The 18,268-nt window shown below is 39.8% G+C and overlaps 1 pseudogene; it reads left to right on the top strand.

Moving 5' to 3' along the window:
- The first annotated feature begins 13,214 nt into the window (after positions 1-13,214).
- Positions 13,215-14,003, top strand: LOC109436686 (olfactory receptor 7D4; annotated as a pseudogene).
- The last annotated feature ends 4,265 nt before the right edge of the window (positions 14,004-18,268 follow it).

Here is an 18,268-nt window from a genome sequence, read left to right as displayed (position 1 = left end):
ACTACGTGGCTGGCATTTAGCCTGCATTGTGTCATTTGCTTTACTCCTCACTGGAACCCTCTGAGGTAGGCATTAGGCATCTATTTTACAGGGGGAGCTGGGGCCTCCACGATTGAGGATGGTGCCTGGGTTCTTTCTCACTGGCAGAATCAGGATTTGGATTGTAATCAGCTTGACTACAGAACCCATGTGCTTTCCAAAACACCAAAGAACATTCTGTCTCTGCCTTTCACAGTCTGAGAGAATGTGGGCAGGTTGTGAAGGTGAACTATTACGTTGGTGCAAACGTAACTGCGATTTACAAGGATAAAAACAATTGCAAAAACTGCCATTACTTTTGCACCAACCTAGTAACTTACCCTTTGTCACTCCATCATGATGCAGACGTGACTCTCCTAAGTTACATTTTGAATTCCCAAGGAGAGCTTCTGAGAACCTTGAAATAAGACACCTTCGTTATTGTGTGTTAAGTTTCTCATGGGAAGGAAATATAGCACTTGTATATTTCTTTTTCTTGTTGGTAGTTTTATTTGGATGCCTTGAATCTATGCACACACAAAAAAAGATTCTTCTGAAGCCACTTGAAATGCTCTGGCCTCAGAGAGACAGAAGGAATAACAGCAATTCTCAGTCACTTTAAGTCACTGAGTCTCTTTACATGTAAGCCACATGCTTCGATGAAAGGTCAGGAGCGAAGACTCTTGACCCGTATGCGAAGCTTTAAGAACATAGGAACACCTCGTTACTCTGCTATTTTTAGTTTGCATCAGAAGTCTTGAATATCTCAAATCAAACAGGACAGTAATCTGTGTTTTTCTTTTTAACTTTTAAAATTCAAGAAAAATATTTGAACGCTTATAGTAATGTGCATTTAGTTTTCTTCCTTCCTTTCCTCCCTGGGTATTTCATGAAATTGTCATGTACTTGGTATTATGAATAATAATAGTATTACGAGTAATAAAGCTCTATTATCAGATTATGTGACCCTGCATTAGATATAAATAATGGTTGGGAAATGGAACATCTTGCCTTGTGCTACAGCCCAGAATCCCAGAGTTCACACATTCTGGCGTCTATCTTTTCAATCTGAACTTCTAATACTCCTTTTTGCAAAGCAGTTTTGCCTACCAGTATAATGTCCATCACAAAATATGGATTTCCAACTCCGTGCCTTGCTTCCTGCTTGGAATGTGTTCCTCTTTCATCTCCTTGCCTCTGCCCCCCTCTTCTTTCATTGCACAGCTCAAATCTCATCTCTACCAGGAAGCCTTGTGGTTTCTTAAAGTCGGTCCTTCCCTGGGATTTTACAATTCTGCTACTTCATGTTGTTTTTGTAATCCCTTAACTTAATGTATGTGCCCCTATGTAGTTATTTGAGACCAGAGTTGTGTCTTATAAGTCTTTCTATTTTTAGTACCCAGCACTTAGAGGGTGCTGAACAAACGGTTATTGATGATTGACAGGCCCCAGGGCGGCGTAGCTCATGCCCCTGGGAAAGCTAGCCCTTTCAGCTGCATGCTGGGTAAAAGGAAGGTCTCTCAGAACCTCTACCTCATTTCTTTACTGACCCAGCTCTGTTCTCAACCTTCTTGTTTCCGGTTTCTCCCACCCCACTTCCTGAAAGTCTTCTGTTTGCTCCCACGTTGCCAGCTCTCGTCTACCTCCTGATGCTGCTCTCTCAGAGCCTGATGACTCTTGACACCGGACTCCTCCTGTTCCGTTGCTCACAGATACGGCGTGCCCTGGATTTGGTTCTGAAGTACCTGGACGTGCAGTTCTTCTGGTTCTCTGACGACCTGACAATTATTACGATGCTTGTATCTCATCTGCAAAATGGAGATAACAATACTTCATAGCGTCACGAGAAATTACTGATAGTGTCTGAAACTTTATCATGGTATAAGAAATAAAATAAACAGCTAATAAAATGTTAGACCTTCTTATTAGCTTCTCCTATATCCCTATACTCTCTACCACTCACAGTTCATGGCGAGCCTCTTTTTCCTCTCCTGTCTGATCTAAGGGAAAGCATATTTCAGTTCTTTAACAATCTCTTGCCTTCGTCTTCTCACTTTTGTATTTTCTGATGAGAAGCGTGCTGCTCTCCTTATCTTTGTTTGTCTATTCAGTAGTCCCCCCTTATCCTCAGGGGATATGTTCCAAGACCCCCAGTGGATGCCTGACACCACAGATAGTACTGAACTCCACACATACTATGTTTTTTTCCTGTACATTCCTAGGATAAGTTTATTTTATAAATTTGGCACAGTAAGAGGTTAAAAACAATAACTAATAATAGAGCGATTGTAACAATATACTGTGATAAAAGTTATGTGAATGTGGCATTATTAAGTAAAATAAGTGTCATTTGAACACAAGCACTGCGATACTATGACATTCAATCTGATAACCAGGACGGCTACTAAGTGACTAACTGGCTGGGAGTGTCTACAGCGTGGAGATGTTGAAAGGATGCTTCGTGTCCCAGGTGGGACACAGTGAAATGGGGCAAGATTTCTTCATGCTACTCAGAACAGCACATGATTTACAACTTATGAATTGTTTATTTCTGGAATTTTCTGTTTCAGACCAGATAGACTGTGGGTAACTGAAACCGTGGATAAGGGGGGACTATCATATGTGTCTTTCTTCTCTGACTGCTTCTTCTTTATCTGCTTCAGGTTCTCTGAGCGTCTTGAATCTGTGGTTTGATGTTTGCCATTATTTCTAGAAAATTTCCAGTTATTATCTCTTCATCCTGTACGCTGCCTATAAGAAACACACTTTAAATATAAAGACGTAAAAAGGTTTAAAAAGTAAAAAGATGAAAACAGACATATCATGCTAGTGCTAATCCACACAAGGCCAAACTGGTTTTCTTACAGGCAGCACATAACTGAATCCTGCTTTCTACCCAACAGACTACCTCTACCTTTTAATTGGAGTGACTAGATCATTTTATATTTTTAAATCATAGCTTTGCTCTATATGTAATGGGTCTGTTTTCTCTGCTTTTTTTTTTTTAATTTAAGTTTTTTACTGTGGTAAAAGCACATAACATAGAAATAGTCATCATAACCATTTTTAAGTGTACAGTTCAGTCGTGTAAATATTTTCATATTGTTGAGCAACAGATCCCCAGAACTTCATTTGGCAAAATGGAATCCCTACACCCACTGACCAACTCTCCATTCCCCCACCCCCAGCCCCTGGTAACCACAATTCTATTTTCTATTTCTCTGCATTTGACTACTTTAGATACCTTCTATAAGTGGAATCACTTATGTTCACTTATTTGTCCTTTCGTGAGTGGCTTATTTCACTTAGCATAATGTTTTAAATGTTCATCTATGTTGCAGCATGTGACAGAATTTTCTTCTCTTTTAAGGTTGAATAATATTCCATTGTATTTATATATCACATTTTGTTTATCCATTCATCTGCCAGTGGACCTTTGAAGGGCTTACACCTTTTGGCTATAGTGAATAATGCTGCTATGAACATGAGTGTGAAAGTATCTCTCCGAGACTCTGCTATCAATTTTTCTGCATATATATCCAGAAGTGGGATTACTGGATCATATAGTAGTTCTATTTTTACTTTTTTTTGAAGAATTGCTGTTTTCCATAGCAGTTGCATTATTTTACAATCCCACCAACAGCGTACAAGGATTCCAATTTTCCACATCTTTGCCAATACTTATTTTCTATATTAGTCATCTATGGGTGTGAAGTGATATCTCATTACGGTTTTGACTTGTGTTTTTCTACTGATTAGTGATGTTAAGTATCTTTTCATATACTTGTTGGCTATTTAGGTGTCAACATGGAAGAAATGTCTGTTCAAGTCCTTTATCCATTTTTTTTCAACTTTTAAGTCAATTTTATTAAGAGGTAATTTACATACAATAAGGCATTTTACTTATTTTAATTATAAAGTTATAAGAAAAGTTCTGATATTATATATATATATATATATATATATATATATATATATATAATCTCCCATTGCTCACAGGAGGTGAAATATAGCATAAGGGAGATAGTCAATGGTATTGTAACTGTGATATAAGATGTCACAGGGGTAGTAGCTTGGGGTAGGGGGGTTATCACTTTGTGAGGGGTGTAAATGTCTAACTATTTTGTTGCTTTGTACACCTGAAACTAATAAAAATATGAAAAAAATCCTTTTGCAATTGCAACACAAAGAATAAAATACCTAGGAATAAACTTAACAAAGGATGTGAAGGACCTATACACTGAAAACTATAAGACATTATTAAAAGAAATTGAAAAAGATACAAAGAAATGGAAAAATATTCTGTGTTTATAGATTGGAAGAATAAATATAGTTAAAATGGCCATATTACCCAAAGCAATATACAGATTTAATGTAATCTCCAGCAAAATCCCAATGACATTTTTTCAAGAAATACATTTTTTAAATCATCAGATTTGTATGGAATCACAAAAGACCCTGAATAGCCAAAGCAATCTTAAGAAAAAAGAACAGCATTGGAGGTATCACACGCCCTGACTTTAGCTTGTACTACAGGGCTACAATAATCAAAACAGCATGGTATTGGTAGAAAAACATATACACAGACCAGTGGAATAGAATTGAAAACCCAGAAATCACCCCACATATTTATGGGCAGATAATTTTCAACAAAGGAGCCAAAAATATACAATGGAGAAAGGAAAACCTCTTCAATAAATGGTCCTGGGAAAAACTGGAAAGCCACATGCAAAAGAATGAAACTAGACTGCTATCTGTCACCATATACCAAAATTAATTCAAAATGGATCAAAGACTTAAACATAAGACCTGAAACAATAAATTGCGTAGAAGAAAGCATAAGTATTAAGCTTATTGACCTTGGGTTCAGCAAGATTTTATGAATTTGACCTCAAAGGCAAGGGAAGTAAAAGCAAAAATAAATGAATAGGACTATATCAAACTAAAAATCTTCTGCACAGCAAAAGAAACTATCAACTAAGAAGCAACCAACCAAATGGAAGAAGATATTTGAAACAACACCTCTGATAAGGAGCTAATATCCAAAATACAGAGGGAGCCAGAAAAAGGTATACACATTTTAAGAAAGGAAAAAACTGCATTAAAATTGTAATACTCAATATATACTGATACCAAAAGATGAATACAAGTCACGTTTGACTTCTGCAATTACAAGAGGTGCTCAAAGTGATTACCATCAGCGTAATTTTAACTCAGTTTTTTTCCTTTCTTAATATGTGTATACATTTTTTGGCACCCTCTGTATATAAAGAACTTGTACAATTCAACAATAACAAAAAACAAACAATCCAATTAAAAATGGGCAGAGGACCTGAACGATATTTCTCCCAAGAGGACATACAAATGGCCAACAGACATATGAAAAAAATGTTCAACATCACTAATCATCAGTGAAATGCAAATAAAAACCACAAAGAGATATCACCTCACCCCAGTCAGAATGGCTGTCATCAACAAGACAAATAGTAACAAGTGTTGGAGAGGCTGTGGAGAAAAAGGAACCCTACACTGTTTCCACCATACACTGTTGGTGGAAATACAAATTGGTAGAGTCACTATGGAAAATAGTAAGGAGGTTCCTCAAAAAATTAAGAACAGAATTATCATATGACCCAGCAATCGCTCTTCTGGGTATCTACCCCCAAAAATCTGAAAACATTTATCCGTAAAGATATGTGTACCCTGATGTTCACTGCAACATTATTCACGGTGGCCAAAACATGAAAATAACCAAAATATCCTTTGATACATATCTGGATAAAGAAGATGTGGTGCATACACACAATAGAATATTACTTAGCTATAAGAAAAGATGAAATACTGCCATTTGTGACCACATGGATGGATCTTTAGATTACCATGCTAAGCGAAATAAGTCAGACAGAAAACGTCAAGAACCATATGATTTTACTCATGTGGAATATAAAACTGGAAGTAACAAAGGAACAAGACAAACAAACAAAGAAGCAAAACTCACAGACACAGAGAACAGTTTAGTGATTACCAGAGGGTAAGGGGGTAGGGGGGATAGAACAAGGTAAAGGGGATCAAATATATGGTGATGGAAGGAGAACTGACTCTGGGTGGTGAACACACAATGCAACATATAGGTGATATATTACAGAATTGAAACCTATATAATTTTACTAACCTATGTGACCCAAATAAATTTCGTAAATAAAAAAATCAAAAACAAAATTGGTCACTATTAGTTGCCAATATGATTATCTCCTTAGAACACAAAAGAAAGTCAACTTAAACACAGTTGTAACTAATCAGTGTAATCAGCTTTTTTATGTCTCTGCAAACAATCATTAGGAAAGATAACAGGGAAGAAAGGTCCATTCACAATTGTAATGACGGCGCACGGATAATACCTGGCACATAGTGGGTATCCAGTACATATTTGTTGAATCAAAGAGCATATATAACCTTGTATAAAGCAAATGATGATGGGGCTGGGGTGGAGAAGCGGGGACTTTGCAGGAGCAGAGGTTCTCCAATGATAGCATGCATCAGAATCATCTGGAGGGCTTGTTAAAGCAGATTGTTGGGTCCCATCCCCAGAGTTTCTGTCAGCAGGTCTTGAGTGGGGCCTGAGAATCTGCATTTCCAACAAGTTCCCCGGGGGTCCTGATGCTGCTGCTCCCGGAACCACACTTTAGAGAACTACCATACTAGAGAAGGATAAAGAAGCTGTTAGCAGGTGGGTTGGAAACTCTTTACACTTAATGGAATGCCAATTCCTATTGACACTGAGGAAGTCACTAGTTGCAGAATGAGGTCACTAGTTTCCATCAGAGCTGGAGGTGACAGAAAATAGCTGCAGTGGAATCTAAAAAGACATAAATAACCCGAGAAATAAATTCTAGAGATTAAACAAAAAGAATTGTCATGAAACATTATCAACAGTGTTACTTCTTTCCCCCACCACTTTTTAAATCCTTCTTTTCATACACAGCACTCACTAAGACAGGTGATTCACTCTACTGGCGTTGCTTAAAGAAATATTTGTACAACCTCTTTTTCCTCTGAGTGTTGGATGCTGGAGACAGACTGTCCCAGGGAATGGTGGGGAGATGGAACCTGTCATAAAGTCATGTTTACGGAAGGCACAAGTGTGGTCTCCTCCTGGTCAGGCATCACTGAACTATGGGTGGGGATGCTAAGGAAGTATTGATGGTTTCTCAAGCCTTGGGGGAATGATTTCTCATTGTTCCTCATTAAATAAATTGTTCCTCTGATTTTCTAATCTTGAAGTCATTCAGCTCCGTTTGGGAAAAGACCAAATGGCAGAACTGAACATCTATGCTATTTTTCCTACCAGGAAGGCCTCTCTGGAGCCAAATGGATCTCACTGACCCCCATGGGCCTCTCCTTGTTGGAAAATCTTTCACCATGATTGATTGATTTCACTTTGGGAAAAGAGGTTCCCCCTCAGGAATGTGTGCTGCAGAGACCCATCCTCCTGTAGCCACAGTACTTAGGTTCTCAAAGTAACACAGAAGAAAATAGAGACGCATCTGTCTCAGTGAAGCCTTGTGACTGTATCAGGACTGGACAGGCTACCTGGTGGTAAACATACTGTGGAGATAAAGTCATATTTCAAGAGAGAGAGAGAGATAATCAACCATGTAAAATGACGGTACGAGGTCAAGTAAAATACAGGCTGAACAATAAGTGATGGATTTAGTGACACGGAAAACAATAGAAGAAATTATTTAGAAAACAGTAGAAGAAATTGCTAGAGTGATGGGGAAGAGTCTATTTATAGTGGGTTTGGGAGTGACTTGGCAGTGAGGAAATTGATTTCATAAGTGTAGGACATTATCAAGAACTTTTGATGTGAAGAGCAAAAGAGAGAGGCTAGTCCTATAAGATATATATATTTTTTTTTCATTTTGGACATGAGAAAATATTTAAATGGCAAAGGAAATGCTCCAGCAGATTGTAGGAAATTAATTGATACTCTGATTTGCCAATATATATTTTTTTCATTTTGGACATGAGAAAATATTTAAATGGCAAAGGAAATGCTCCAGTTGATTGTAGGAAATTAATTGATACTCTGATTTGCCACAAAAGTTGGATTCCTGCAATACATTTTTAAATGAATGATGTATTTTATAAATTATTTATTTTTATAAATTACTTGTTCTTAATTCTGTTGAAATGTACCATTCTTTCATTAGCTGAGTAAATTAGAATTAAGGTAAAATCAAAGTCAGACGTATTAATACAAGTTTTATAAGTTAAAGTAATTTCCTGTTACCAAGTATAACATCACTAAATGAACAGCTTTCTACTATATATATATCATTTGATAAACACAGAACCTCAATGGTATAATCTAACAACCATTGGAACTATAAATACAAGACTTCAAATATTATATAGGCAATTTCCTCATCCCTTTCAGTAACTAGATTTAGAGAGCAACAACTCTATTATGGCAAGATTAAAAAATATCTATGCTATGAATTCATTTTACGGCTATGAATTGAACACACTTTTTAATAAATTTGGAAATTCTATGAGATAAAGTTTATCAAAACATTAATTGGAGAGGATCTCTTATACTTCAACACTCAGTAAAAAAAAAAAAGTACTTGCATGTTTTGAAATTTTAAATCAATTGTTCTCTGATATCCCAAGAAAGGTCTTTATTCTATGGGAAATTGTTCAGTGGCTTAACTGACTCTTTCATGTTTAAAAATATTTTAATTTTTAGAGATTTCCAGCCAGGATGGCAGTGTAGGTAAATGCTGTGCTTACCCCTCTCATGACCACATCAAAATTACAACAAAACAACCATTATTAAGAAATGCCTAAAGTCTAGCTGACCCAAAGCCCTACAACTAAGGACATACAGAAGAAGCCACCTTGAGACTGGTAGGAGGGGCAGAGATGCAGAATGGGCTCGTCCCACACCTGCATGTGATATCTTGTTTGCAAGGGTCAAAGGAGCAAAGGAGCAAAGGGTCCCAGCCCCACACCAGGCTCCCCAGCCCAGGATTCCAGTAATGGGAAAAGAAATCCCCATAACATCTGGCTGTGAAAACCAGGGAGATTGTGGCTAGGTGAGACAAGGGTCCCACGTGCTCCTCTTAAAGGGCTCATGCATGGATTTACTCATTGATGGACTCACTTGCTCTGAACTCCAGTGCTGGGGCAGCAGCTTGAAAGGCACCAGGGACAGACGAGGAGGAACTAAGATGTCTGGCTTCAGGGTGAGGTCTAGAGGGGCAGCATTCTCTTAGATGGAGGAGCTAGCAGATGCCATTATTTTTTTATGGAGCACTCCTCTCCTGGCATGCAGATGCAAGATGTTGCCATATGTGAGTCTCCATCAACCTGGAAAACACTTTTTGTTCACCCCATGCTGGTGATTCCCTGAGACCCCACCCAACATGTGGGCCCAAGCCACTTCCATACAGTGGCTTTTCCATACAAATGGCCTATCTTGGCTCATGCTGTGGACTTTGCCACAATCTCTCAAAGGTTCACAGAACACAAACAAGCAATATCTGGCTTTGACATGTCCCATACCTCTTGCTGAACAGCCCTAAGCCCAGCACTAGTGACAGCCAGCCTCGGTTCACAATGGAACTCTCAAGGCACCTCCAAGCCCAGTGTTGGTGGTTGACCACCTGTGGATTTCTTTATGGCTCATGCTGTGTGGCCCAGGACAGGGCACAGGTGGAGGCTGAACTTGGCATGCAGTGGGTTCCTTCCCAGGAGGCCCTGGGGCTGGCATGTTTGGTGGCCAGCTTCAGACTGAGCTGGAGCATCACCTGGCCACCTCCAAGGATGGCACACTGAAGAGGCAGACTGGGTAGGCACCAGAGCCCTGCTGAAGCAAATCCTGCTCTGCAGGGTCACCCCTGCACTACAACTCCTCCACTGTAGTCAGGGCCAGTCCTCACAACCAATCAGCCCAAGGGTTAACCCCTTCCATTTATGTGAAACAGCAACCAAGACTCAACTACAGCAGGAGGGCACACACAACCCACACCAGGGACACACCTGGAGTACCTGTCTCTAGTGACCAGTGAGACTGTACCACTGGGCCCCACAAAACAACTACTATGTAAGGCCATTCTACTTAGAATGGGAGACACAGAAGCACTACCTAATACATAGGAACAAAACCAAGGAGGCAGCCAAAATGGGGAGACAAAGAAATGTGTCACAAATAATAATAATAATAAAAAAAGAACAAAACTCCAGAAAAAGAACTAAATAAAATGGAGACAAGTAATCTACCAGACAGACTAAAACACGGGTTATAAGAATGCTCAGCAAGCTCAGGGAGAACTTCAACAAAGAGATAGGAAACATAAAAATGGAGATAGACATATAAAAAACAACCAGTTAAAAATAGAGAATACAATAACTGAAATGAAGGATACATTAGAAGAAATAAACAGCAAATTAGATGAAGCAGAGGATCAAGTCAGCAATTTAGAAGATAAGGTAGAAGAAAACACCAAACAGAACAGAAAAAAGAAAAAGGAATTCAAAAATTTGATATTCTCATTAAATTTGACTTTTGTTTTTTGCTATTTCTTTAAAGGAAAACATAGATTTACCATATGTCCAGCAGCTGCACTCCTAGTGTTGAGTTGCAAACTTATGTACACCAAATTTTATGTAGTTTTCTTCGTCAATACCCCAAATTAGAAACAACCAACATGTTCTTCAAGAGGTGAATGGATAAACAAACTGTGGTACATCTAGACTATGGAATCTTATTTAGCAATTAAAAGAAATGAGCTATCAAGCCACAAAAAAACATGGAGGAAGCTTAAATTATAGTGACAGTAAGAAGATCAGTGGTTGGAGAGGGGAGGGGTGAATAGGTGGAGGACAAGAGGTTTTTGCAGCGGTCTGTACAATACTGAGGTGATGCATAAATAATACCATGCATTTGGTAAAACCCATAAAACTATACAACACAAAGAGATAACCCTAATGTAAATCACAGATTTTAGTTAATACGAACGTTCATCAGTTCATCAACCATAACAAATGCAAGACATTAATAACAGGCAAACATGAGGGAATGGGCAGAAGGGTGAGAGGATTGTGTGGGAACTCTGTACTGTTCAATTTCTCTGTAAACTTAAAGCTGTTCTAAAAAGCTATAAAATGGCATCTAAATCTTACTCTGGTTAACTTTTCATTGATTAGGATGGAATTTGAGCACTTTTTCATGTTTTTATCCACTTGTATTTAGCCTCTTATTTTTATTTTTTGATTTGTTTTTTCTTAAGAGCTAATTTATTAAGTTACTGCACTTTTATATTTTCTTATAAATTACAAATCCTCCTTCCCTCAGATTTTAATATACCTTTTAATGTCATTTGTTATTATTGATAAACAAAGGATTTATTGTATGTGCTTTAGACTACTGATCTAGTCCTTTGTGACTTATTTCAATGTTCTTCTGCTTATGAAGTTTTCATACTTCAAGGAGTCACATAAATGTATTATTGATATTCATTTCTAATAGTTTTCTGTTTTTAATTTTGCCAGTCACTCTCTTTTCTATTAGCTATTCATTCTGAGGTATTCAAAAAGTTATCTAGTTTTCTCACTTATTACATCATTTACCTTTTATGGATTGATACTGTGAACTAAATTCTCATACTGGGTCGTGTCTGTTTCCCGACTGTCCATTTTGTTCCATTGATCTCTATATTTACGTCTTTCACCATTTCAAAAGTTGTCTGTCCTCATCATTAATCTTCTTTTACAAACTTTCTTCATTTCCAACTAAGTTGATATTCTTTAACTTTGATCAAGTAATATTTTTAATCACTTTCCTGGAGGTGATTATAAGGGTCTTAATCAGGATAATTACTGCACAAAAGTCAAAGGCAGCAATATTTCCATGGCAATCAAAGCTGCAGGAAGGCAGAGCCCATGCCTCTCACCTTCCTGTACTTAGTCTTAACCCACTCCCTGGCATACAGTAGGCACTCAAATAGCTGTGGAGTAAATGAAAGACGAGGAGACAGAGAGTCTTCTAGATGTCTACAGAAACTTAAAGATTACCATGGCAAAGAGAAATGGTCCTCAGAGAGAGGAACTAAGACTGTGTAAGTTATAAAGAGACACGTTTCAACTCAAAGGAAGGAACTTTCTCTTATATGTGCATAAAATTGAAGACCACAGTCTCTGAGTTTATAAATTCCCTCATGATGCAGAGACCTACTATTCAAACAGAAACTAAGGCTTTTTTTAACGAAGTGAAATAAAATGTAGAAGGCTCTCATTCTTTATATATTCAATTGAAAAGCCTTCATGATCAATGGTGTCTTTGTTCCTGGTTAAAGGGTTTTATGATGGGAATTGCTTCTATTATTCCCTGAAAATGTCTTCTAATCCTTCCTTCATGAAACACGCTATTTATAAAGCACCTATTATGTACCAGGTACTGTGCTAAGTGCTTGGGATATAAAATGAAAAAGAAATAGAAAAGACATAGTTCTTGCAACTTAAAGTCATTTAAAGAACAACACAAACATGCAGGGCACAACTAGATTGTACGGGGTGGGGTCTGATTTGGTCTTTCTGATTGAGGTGTATTATGGTACACTGATCATTATGACGATGGTAAAGAGATAAATTGGACAGTAATAGAGAAGTTACTATAATAATAAATTATCTATAAAATCCTTTCCCAATAAACTTCTGAGTTAAAATTGAAACAGAGAATGGTCTATTTCAAGATACTGGCAAAATGGCATGAGGACAAACAAAAAACGTCATTAAATTCTGCAGCTCCCAGTGATCTCTTTCTTCTCCCTATTTCCATGGGACTCAGAGAGACCACAGCTACGAGGCAGAAAGGAGATGTTCACAAGATGACTATCCTTTCACAGGAATTATACAGCCGAGGTGGACTGGCCAGGAGTCAGAGAGTGCAAAGAAGACCCCTGACTGGTCTCCTTTGGGGAGACATTCATTTTAAAGAGGTGTTCCAGGTAACAGTAGAAGAATCAGGGCAGGAAAAGAATTGCTGAAGAGATTTTCATCAACTAAAGCAAACAAAACTCAGATAAAACGTAAGACGTCATGAGTGAATGAGTTTGAAATGTATGGCACATTTCTGTTTTGCCACTATTTTTATATTATTCTTGCCTCTTGACAGGCAATTTCCATAATTTATGGAATCAGGGAACCAAAGAGCTATTTCAAAATTCATCCTTCTGGGACTTTTGGAAGACATGGACCTGCAGCCCCTCCTCTTCGGGCTCTTCCTGTCCATGTTCCTGGTCTGTGTTACAGGGAACCTGCTCATCGTCCTGGCCGTCAGCTCAGACTCCCACCTGCACACGCCCATGTACTTCTTCCTCTCCAACCTGTCCTTCACTGACATGTTTCACCTCCACCACCATCCCCAAGATGCTGGTGAACATCCAGACACAGAGCAAAGTCATCACGTATGACGGCTGCCTCACCCAGATGTATTTCTTCATGGTTTTTGCTGGGCTAATTTGCTACTGACCGTGATGGCCGATGACCGCTTTGTGGCCATAAATACATCTGTCACCCCTGCACTACACGGTCATCATGAAACCACACCTCTGTGGTCTACTGCTTCTGCTTTCTTGGTTCATCTGCCTGACATATTCTTTATTGCAAAGTCTGATGGTTTTGAGGGTGTCCTTCTGCAAAGAGACAGAAATCCCCCACTTCTTCTGTGAACTTGCTCAGATTCTCAAGCCGGCCTGCTCCAACACTCTTGCCAGCGACATCCTGCTGTATGTTGTAATTGGCCTGCTGGGTGTTATTCCCCTGACTGGGATTCTCTTTTCTTATTCTAGAATTATCTACTCCATAATGGGCATTTCATCGGCTGTGGTCAGCATAAAGTCTTTTCCACCTGTGGGTCTCACCTCTCTGGTGACCTGGGCAGATTAGATGAAGCCAAGAGAATAGGACCAGCCTCGTGAGCCTGGAGCACTGATTGTCCTCCATCCTGCAATTAATTCCTGGTATAGAAAACTATTAATCTACCACACGGTTGTTCAACCTGGGTACTGTTGCCATTTACAGCCAGGTAATTCTTTGTGGCGGGGTTGTCCTATGCATTGCAGGTCATTCAGCAGCATCTGTGACCTTAGACACTAGATACCAGGAGTTTCCTCGACTTTCATGCCCCAATCATTAACACTAAAAAAATGTCTGCAGGGCCAGCCCGGTGGCTCAGGCGGTTAGAGCTCCGTGCTCCTAACTCCAAAGGCTGCCAGTTCGATTCCCACATGGGCCAGTGGGCTCTCAACCACAAGGTTGCCAGTTCAATTCCTTGAGTCCCTCAAGGGATGGTGGGCTCTGCCCCCTGCAACTAAGATTGAACACGGCACCTTGAACTGAGCTGCCTGAGTCCCGGATGGCTCAGTTGTTGGTTGGAGCCTGTCCTCTCAACCACAAGGTTGCCAGTTCAATTCCTCGAGTCCCTCAAGGGATGGTGGGCTCTGCCCCCTGCAACTAAGATTGAACACGGCACCTTGAGCTGAGCTGCCGCTGAGCTCCCGGACGGCTCAGTGGGTTGGAGTGTGTCCTCTCAACCACAAGGTTGCTGGTTCGACTCCCACAAGGGATGGTGGGCTGTGCCCCCTGCAACTAGCAACGGCAACTGGACCTGGAGCTGAGCTGTGCCCTCCACAACTAAGACTGAAAGAACAACAACTTGAAGCTGAACAGAACCCTCCACAACTAAGACTGAAAGGACAACAACTTGACTTGGAGAAAAGTCCTGGAAGTGCCCACTGTTCCCCAATAAAGTCCTGTTCCCCTTCCCCAATAAAAAAAAAAAAAGAAAAAAGAAAAAAATCTTAAAGAAAAAAAAAGAAAATGTCTGCAGACATTGCCAAATGACCCTAAGGGATAAATCACTCTTAGATGGGAACCACTGATATACCATGACCCAGAAGAATAAAGGAAAGGAAAATTTAGGGAAAATGAAGTGAGGGGAAGACCCTGGTTTTCCTAAGGCCCAGAACTGAATAGACCTAACATACTGGCCTCTTGTCAAGAGTTCTTACATGGAGGAGGCCTTGGGTGTGGAATAGAAGAAACACCAATGCCATTTGTTGAACAAACAGAAGAACAAATTTTAATGACCTCAGAATTCCCCAGGACAAGAACCTTGCTTGTTCATTGGTTGCCTGGAAATGGTCAGGATTATAAAGGCAAATGAGAAAAACGTTTTGGGGTTCACCACCTTGATTGTGGTGATGGCTTCACAAGTGTACACATAGGTCAAAATTTGTCACGTTGCATATTTTAAGAATGTAGTATATGCAATTTTATCTGTATAAAGCTGCTCCCTCTCATTTGGACACTTGCAATACAAACACTGGCCCTGCGGTGACTGCAAAAGTGGCTACCATTTCTTCCCTTTCCTGTTTCCCAGACCCAGGCCTCTTCTGTGTAACTCTTGAGTACCCTTCCACTCTGGGCTCACCCATGTGATTGCACTGGGCAGCGGGTTGCACACAAACATGATACAAGCCGGGACTTGAGAAGTACTTGCACAGTGGAGCTTGTACTCTTCTGGAACCTTCCAGATACATGTATATGTGCCCCATCTAGATCACTGGAGGATGTGACCTGAGTGAAGAGCAAGTAACCCCCAAGCCAAACTGGGAGCCAACTGCAGACACAAGTAAGCCCAGCAAGGCACAGCACAAATTGTCAAACAGAATTGTAAACTAAATTGTGGTTGTTTTAAACTGTGTTTTGGGTAGTTTATTATGCAACAAATATAAACAGGCCCTCTTCATTCCATTCTAAGGGGGCACACATTATCTTTCTAAACTGCAAATCTCATCAAATGTCAAGGGATTTTCATCAACTTCAATTGACATTTAAATTGAGACTGCTTTGTAAATTGTTGATGTCTATGTGTCTATGTGTGCGTGTTATTTAATCTGTCCCATGTTACTCCTCCAGCTTTTTCTCCTACTTCAAGGATTATCCTTTTACACGTCAGATTTTTTCCATGACTTTGCTCTCAGAATTGGCATGTTTATTCAAATCTGATCCTGAACATCATAAATAAACCTTCTACACTTAGCTTGCATCCCCTCTTCCATATGGCTTTCCTCGAAGGCTCCAAGTTCAACATCCTATCCTTGGGACTTCCAGAATGGATTAACTGGCGATGTTAGCTATCTTGTTTATTGTTTATACCTGTCTCTCCTCCTTGACCTTTACTCCTTTAAAGACTGTACCATGTCTTACTGTCTTTCTTCCCACAGCCTAATTCAGTGCACGGCACATAACTGATATTCCCTGGTTCCCTAGAGAGGAAATAATCATGAATTGGAGAGTTACCCAAACATTACACTAGACAGAGCTGGTTCCTGCTGAGAGGCCTCAAGAACTGAAAGCCATAGTGAGACAAGGAGACTAGGTAAGAATATAATTAGAAATCCCCTCCAGAGAGATTGTGTAAGGTGTCATGTCTGTCCCAAGAACTGGCAGGGAAGTGCAATGAGAGTCAAGAGCTCTGGGAAACTTGTATGTGGAGATGGGAATTCAGTTTCCTTCTGTGCTGCTGCTAATTGAGGTGATGGAGGGACTGGGCACAGAGGGGGTAATTGCCCTGGACTCCCAAAGCTCCTAATTAAAGAAATAATCCCATTTCACTCACTGCTGAAAGTGCTCTCCTCCTCCTCCCCGCAGGCCTGGCCTCTAGGGTACACATTTTTCCGAAACCTAGGCGAGAGCTAGTCAATGACTGCTACTTCTTCACTAATGAGTCTAGGAAAACTTTTGACGAAGGGCTGAGGACTATTCAGCACCTCCACTCGAGGATGTGCCCAGAAGCACTGCAAGTAGAAAGGAAGAGTGCAGAGATGTCCCGAAGCCAAACGGAGGGCGGAAGCCCTGTGACTGTGGGCCCCTCCCGTCACACACCATCAGCCCAACTGATCCATCAGTTGACGCAGGCCTGAAAGGCACGGCAGTCAACAAGAGGTGAAGTGAGGTCTGAACAGAGTAAGCACTCTGACAGAGGGTCCCAGTTTTAGCTGATAAGTTGACTCTTCTCACCTGTCTTCTGTGGGTAAATCCTGACCGCCTTACCATGGTATGCACAAGACTGTAGTTAATCTACGTATTCAAATCTGCCATCTTCTCGTGTAAGACAGAAACTTTTTTTTATTTACGACAAATATTAGATCAAAACAACTGTTAAGGGTCCAAGGCTGGAACTCATCTTTAGGAACTTGTGTTCCATAAACTGAAGGGTGAGAAGGATTTCCTAGGGCTCCTGTATGATGGGAATACAGTTAAAAGAATTGTTAGTCTTAGGCCCTATTTGAGGAGTCTCTAGAAGAACCCCAATAAAACAGACAAAAATAAGGACACTAGAGGAAGCTTTAGCCTCTGACACAATAGCTACAGCAACTGGTAAGCGCAGGCTAACTTCTAGCTAGAAAAACAAATCACACTCAATGCCTATCTACTGTTGTTCCTTTTAACCAATACATCAAGTCAAGCTTTCAGCAAAAAATTGCAAGACATGTTAAAAGGCAATAAATGAATAAATAGACATCTAAAATGAGAAAGCAAATATCAGAATCAAACTCTATTATGGCAGAATCAAACTCTATTATGGGGAATTTAAAATAGCTATGGTTAACATGCTAACAGTTCTAATGGAAGAAGTGAACATGTAAAAACATGGCTAATATAAGCAGAGAAAGAGAAACTCTAAGAAAGAATCAAACAGAAATGCTAGAAAGAATTAAAAAGACAAACAGAACATCTGAGAACTGTGGGATAATTACAAAAAGTGTAACGTTTAGTGGGAATCCCCCAGTTCTAAGATATTCTGTTTATCAAGAAGAATAAGAGAAAGGACCAGAATATTTGAAGTAATATGGATGAGAATTTCCCCAAATTAATGACACCAACCCACATATTCAGGAAGCTAAGAAATCACCAAGAAGGATCAATAGCAAAAAAATCTACATTGAGACGTATTATATTCAAATTGCAGAAAAAGGGCAATCAGAAAAAGGGCTCAGTTGGTTAAAGCACAGTGCTCCTAACACTGGTTCGCTGGTTCGATTCCCGCATGGTCCAGTGAGAAGCAACAGCTTGACTTTGGAGCTAAGCCACTGGTAGGCGGCCGGTTGGCTCAGTAGTTAGAGCACGGTGGTCCTAACACCAAGGTCGCTGGTTCGATTCCCACATAGGCCAGTGA

The sequence above is a fragment of the Rhinolophus sinicus genome, linkage group LG07, assembly GCF_036562045.2.
Source record: "Rhinolophus sinicus isolate RSC01 linkage group LG07, ASM3656204v1, whole genome shotgun sequence".
Classification (NCBI taxonomy): domain Eukaryota; kingdom Metazoa; phylum Chordata; class Mammalia; order Chiroptera; family Rhinolophidae; genus Rhinolophus; species Rhinolophus sinicus.
The sequence above is the reverse complement of the archived record's forward strand: the minus strand, read 5'-3'. Positions and strand labels throughout refer to the sequence as shown.